Raw genomic sequence first — 6635 nt, forward strand, 5'->3', positions numbered from 1 at the left:
CCTGCTTCACGCCACTTCTCACTGCTGCCTCTCCAAGATCAGGGAGACCAGACTGTCCTAGCACATTGTCACATCCCCCTCTCAGCTTCTGCTGCATAAGACTCATTAGCATATAATTAATTCATCTTGCATTTCATGGAAATGGAGCCAAGGTGGGAAGTGGGGGAGGCAGAAACAAAAGGCCCCTTTTCTCCACCCAGAAGAGGAGAAATCTCTGGGGCTATAGGTCGGCCAGGGTCACAGGACTGGAACTTTGGCCTCAGCCACATGAGGTGTGAGTCCCACCTCCACCATTAATAATTCACTGCGACCACTGGCAAGTCACTGAACTCTCTCAGCCTTGGTTTGCACATCTCTAAGGTAGAACTTTTAATACCTGCCTGCCTTACATGGCTGCTGAGAATAAACAAGATAATGTCAGTATCTGGTATAGTACCCATCAACTTTCCTTTGCACCAGAAAGCCACCCCCATATCCACCCCCATATAGACTACCTAGGAGGAGACAGACCCTGGAATCTGTATGGTTGGAACACAGCCCCCATTCTCTGTGCCACACTTGCAGAGCCCAGAAAATACTCATTTCTTTTTTTGTTGTTGTGGGTGGTTTGCTTTTGTTTTGCTTTTTAATCTAGACCACTACAAATGTTATAGGGAACACAATCTAGCTAATAGCAATGAGTTTTAAAAGTGAGTTCAAGGTCTGAGGCCAATTCCCTCATGTGTAGTTGTGGAAATGGCCTGCATCTCTCTGCAAGGCATATCTGTGAGGCCCTCCAAGTCCTCAGCAAGCTCCAGTGGACTTTTAGGTTAGAATTGTTGACATGATGAGGTAATGTGACGCTCTCTGAAATAAGATAAAGGTGGCCTCATTCATTGTTTTGAAGCCTTCCAATGGTAATAAAAGCTACTATTATTGGGTATTTATTGGGCTGTGTTCCAACCATGCAGATTCCAGGGTCTGTCTCCTCCTAGGTAGTCTATATGGGGGTGGATATGGGGGTGGCTTTCTGGTGCAAAGGAAAGTTGATGGCAAGATTTGAACAAAAGCAGAATGTAGGGCTTAGAATTAAATAATGCATTAAGAAAATAAGCTCTATGGGCTTCCCTGGTGGCACAGTGGTTAAGAATCCGCCTGCCAATGCAGAGGACACGGGTTCGATCCCTGGTCCGGGAAGATCCCACATGCCGCGGAACAACTACGCCCGTGCACCACAACTACTGAGCACATGAGCCACAACTAGACAGCCCACGTGCTGCAACTACAGAGCCCACATGCTCTGGAGCCCGCACACCGCAATGAAAGATCCTGCATGCCGCTACGAAGATCCCGTGTGCCGCAGCTAAGACCCAATGCAGCCAAAAAAAAACCCACACAAAAACAAACAACAACAAAAACCCAAAAAGACACAGGAAATACCACTAGAAAACACAGCACAATTTAAGCATCCAAAAAAAAAAAGGCACAGCATAAAACATATCAAGTAGATAATCCCTGACACTTAGGATGGTTCAACTTATGATTTTTTTTTTTTTTTTTTGCTGTACGCGGGCCTCTCACTGTTGTGGCCTCTCCCATTGCAGAGCACAGGCTCCGGACGCGCAGGCTCAGCGGCCATGGCTCACAGGCCCAGCCGCTCTGCGGCATGTGGGATCCTCCCGGACCAGGGCACGAACCCGTATCCCCTGCATCGGCAGGCGGACTCTCAACCACTGCGCCACCAGGGAAGCCCCTCAACTTATGATTTTTCAACTTTATGATGGTGTGAAAGTGATACACATTGAGTAGAAACTGTACTTCAGATTTTGAATTTTGATCTTCTGCTTTTCACATTCAGTACAGTGTTCAATAAGTTACATGAGCTATTCAACACTTTATTATAAAATAGGCCTTGTGTTAGCTGATTGTAGGCTAATGTACATGTTCTGAGCACATTTAAGGTAGGCTAGGCTAGGCTAGGCTATTATGTTCAGTAGGTTAGATGTTTTAAATGTACTTTCAACTTAAGATATTTTCAACTTGTGATGGGTTTATCAGAACATAACTCCATTGTAAGTCAAAGATCTGTATACATAACATGTGAACTCATACTCCAATGCAGGGGGTGGGGAGGAGTGGGGAGGAGAGAGAGGAGAGGTTGATCATTGGTTACCATTGGAGATAACCAGAGAAGGCACTGAATCTTTAAAAAATGGGCAAGTAAAGGAAAATATTTAAGCATTTATTCTGTGTGTCTTGTATGAGCAGTCTTACATAGTAATCAAATAATGCTAATTGATGAGGGAGAGGTGATCTTTACAAAGAATGACAGAATATCATTTTGCAACTCTTCATGAAGTAGTTCACTAAGGTAAATCTATCAGTGGATGAAACCATTGGACAAAAGTTTATTACGGAACTTTTCTTTTTTAAAAAAAAACTGGGCTTCCCTGGTGGCGCAGTGGTTGAGAATCTGCCTGCCAATGCAGGGGACACGGGTTCGATCCCTGGTCCGGGTAGATCCCACATGCCGCGGAGCAACTAAGCCCGTTCGCCACAACTACAGAGCCTGCGCTCTAGAGCGCGTGAGCCACAACTACTGAAGCCCACGCGCCTAGAGCCCGTGCTCCGCAACAAGAGAAGCCACAGCAATGAGAAGACTGCGCACCGCAACGAAGAGTAGCCCCCACTCACCGCAACTTAGAGAAAGCCCGTGCGCAGCAACAAAGACCCAACTCAGCCAAAAATAAATAAATAAAATAAAATTTTAAAAAAAGAAATAAATCTAACAAGCAAAAATTACATAACTTCATTGTAAACATTAAGAAAACCTAAATCAGTGGAGAGATAAACTATGTTAATGACTCAAATAATACCGTGTTAACAGCTCAGCAGGATAATGCATTAGGTTCTCCCCAAACTCATCTATAAATTCAGTGCAATTCCAGGCAAATTTCCAAAAGGGCTTTTCACAGAACTTGATAAGCTAATTCTAAAATTTACACGGTAAAACAAAGGCAAAGAATATTCAAGGGACTCCTGAGAAAGTACAGAGTGGGGAGTTTGCTTACCAGATATCAAGACTTATTATAAGCCATGGTATTACAGTGTAGTATTGGCACAGGGATAGACAAACAGACTGATGGAACCAAAGAGAAAACCCAGAAACAGACTCATAAATGGAAATATGATACATGACAGAAAGGGCACTGCAGTTCAATGAAGAAAGAAAATTCAATAAAAAGTGTTGGAACAACTGGTTTTCATATGGAATAAATGAAAGAGGATCTGTATCTCACATACTATATAAAAAAGAATGACAGATAGCTTAAAGATTTAAAGTGAAAGGCAAAACTTTAAAAGCCAATATGGAGGGCTTCCCTGGTGGCGCAGTGGTTGAGAGTCTGCCTGCTGATGCAGGGGACACGGGTTCGTGCCCCGGTCCGGGAGGATCCCACATGCCGCGGAGCGGCTGGGCCCGTGAGCCATGGCTGCTGAGCGTGCACGTCCGGAGCCTGTGCTCTGCAACGGGAGAGGCCACAGCAGTGAGAGGCCCGCGTACAAAAAAAAAAAAAAAAAAAAAAAAAGCCAATATGGAGAAATATCTTTAAGATCTTAGGGTAGGAAACAATTTACTAAACAAGATACAAAAAGTAAAAACTGCAAATGAAAAGTTTGATAAATTTGGCTACATTAAAATTAGAAATATCTAATTCATCAAAGATGCCATATGTATTCTTCTTCCTTTTATTCCTTTTCTCCTTCTTTCTACTTCCTTCCTTCCCCTCCTCTTCCCTTCCTGAAACATTCAGTACTAAAAAGTTAGGTGAGGAGAAGTCAGGTAGTTTATCACATTGGAGGGTGAAGGGAGAACAATGGTGGCACAGAAGGGACATCAGAGTCCAAGCAGCATGGAGGCATCTGCACAGGAGATGTATCAGAGCCTGAACAGCGTAAGCAGGGGGGCTGTACAGGGGCAGCAGCCTGGAATGGGCAAGCAGAAGGCAAGTTAGAGTACAAGGCAAGTGGGGAAGGCATCCAGATAGGGGGATGGCAAGGCAAGTGGGGAAGGCATCCAGACAGGGGGTGCATCCTTTCAAATATACATATGAAAATATATGATGTCTGTGATTTGTTTCAAAGTAACCCAGGAAGTGAAGGATGTGTGTGGAAGAGGCAGGATCAGCCAAGGGTTAAAGTCTGGTAAGTTTGGATGATGGGTACACTGGGCTGTATTAGTCTATGTTTTCCTATGTCCAAAATTCTCCATAATAAGCATTTTTCAGTGTAAACACACACACACCATAATGAAAATGAAAATATAAGCTACAAACCAGTATAAGAATTGTGCTATGCGTATAACTGATGCAGGATTAGAATCCATAATATATATTTAAAGAAAAAAAATCCCTCTATGTCAACAATAGACAAATAATCTGCTTCCCGGAAAAGGAAATATAAAGGCCCAAAAACCTGAAAAAATTCCTAACTTCATAGTAATCAGAAAAATGCAAATCAAAAGCAGAATTAGATACTAGTTTATCTTCATCAGATTGACACAAATTAAAAGCCAATGATACGCTGTGTTGCTAAGTCTCATGCACTGCTTGTAGGAGTGTAAATTCATCAACTGTGTTTTGGCATCATTTAGCCAAGTATAAACTCATACACGTGTGCACCAGGTCATGGGAGTAAGAAGACCCAAGGTAAACTTGCTTGTAATTTAGAAAACAAAAGCAAAAACTGGAAACAAGCCAAATGTCCAATGGAGCAATGGATTAATAAACTGTGACACACAATGAAATGCCATAAGCAGTGCAAATGTACTGCATACATCAACATGAATGAATCCTGCAAACATAAGGTTGAGTGAAAAAGGCAAATCACAGAAGAATACAAAAAATATAATACCTTTTTATAAAGTTCAAAAACAAGCAAAACTAAACAATGTATTCTTTTTTTTTTTTTTTATTGCGTTACACGGGGCTCTCACTGTTGTGGCCTCTCCCGTTGCGGAGCACAGGCTCCGGATGCGCAGGCTCAGCGGCCATGGCTCACGGGCCCAGCCGCTCTGCGGCATGTGGGATCTTCCCGGACCGGGGCATGAACCTGTGTCCCCTGCATTAGCAGGCAGACTTTCAACCACTGCGCCACCAGGGAAGCCCTAAACAATGTATTCTTCAACAACACACGTACATACATACATACGTGGTAAAATATAAAGGAAAGCAAGGAATGATAAAAATTCAGGGCAGGTTTATCGTGGAGGGTGAGGATGGAGAGGAGGGAGAGGCTTCAAAGATATTCTTAGAGTTCCATTTAAGACTGGATGTTGGGCACATAAGGGTTCATTTTATTATTTTTATATACGTATAACAATACACACTTATACATATATACACATTTATACATATAGAAATGTATATATATACATTTATACACATATATGATTTGTATTGACAAAATATAAAATCTCCTAATAAAAATTTTTAATCGAAACAGAAAGAAGACTATTGATATCTGTAGTAGTTATGAGCAATGAAGATGCTTTTGTCAGTGCTCCATGAGAGCCAGGGCAAGCACACATGCAGTTTATGCCCGTGGTCTCAGCATCCTCACATGCACCCCCTTTTCACTCTCAGAAGTTCTGCAGGTGGGATATACTAGCAAGAGGACCCTGTGCTCTTGGTGATGGTTGCTGTCACCATTGCTTGTCCCAAGATAAACAGAAATGCTAAGGAGAAACAAACATGGTCTGCGGAATCAGGTAGGTAAAACCTTCCGATTAAATAGTCACTTCTACTTATTTGGAAAGCCTCCCTCAAACCTATTTTCATCATCTGTAAAATGGGCATAAATGTTACCTTGTTAGGTTGACATGAGAATTAAATGAGATTATCTATGCTCAGGACGCAAGGAATGGAAATCTCCTTTTTCAAATTACATTAGAAGAGCTCCAGCATTTGGTGGGAATCTGCTATTACCCTGGGAGGAGGGGAGCCCCACCCTCTTTCTACATCATCCTAAGACTGTCCCAGGCTTACACAGTTATGAGCAATGAGATTTAAACAGACCTAAGAGAAAAATAAATACTATACTATAGTATGTCAGATAGTGAAAATGATAAGAAAAAGCAGGAAAGATGGATAGGAAGTTGGGAGGATTACGGGAGAAGGGGTGGTAAACTATCTTTAAATTATGATGTGTTCTATGTAAGATAAGCTTAGATAGGTCACTATCAGTCAATTTTTTTATTCCTTAAAGGAATCAATTGAATTCAAATATTTGAAGAGTGAATATTAAAACACAGATTAATTGTAAACAAAATAAATCTTTATTCACCTTCTCTCCAGATGGACAGGAAATGCTTACATAAAGATGATCAAGAAAATCTGCACTTTGACCTGAACCAAGTATCTTGCATGGTAGTTGGAGTGCTAAATGTGCCAGTTGGCTGAGTTGTCCAGCTAAATTTATTTTTTTTAAAAAGAAGAACACATCTTTGGATGTGTTCACACATCAATGGAAACATTGTTCTCATTAAACATTAAAATCCTAAAATGTTTTTTTTTTTTTTTTTTCCTGCATGCGGGCCTCTCACTGTTGTGGCCTCTCCCGTTGCGGAGCACAGGCTCCGGATACGCAGGCCCAGCGGC

Source organism: Mesoplodon bidens (assembly GCF_964165515.1).
Source record: "Mesoplodon bidens genome assembly, chromosome: 4".
NCBI lineage: Eukaryota > Metazoa > Chordata > Mammalia > Artiodactyla > Ziphiidae > Mesoplodon > Mesoplodon bidens.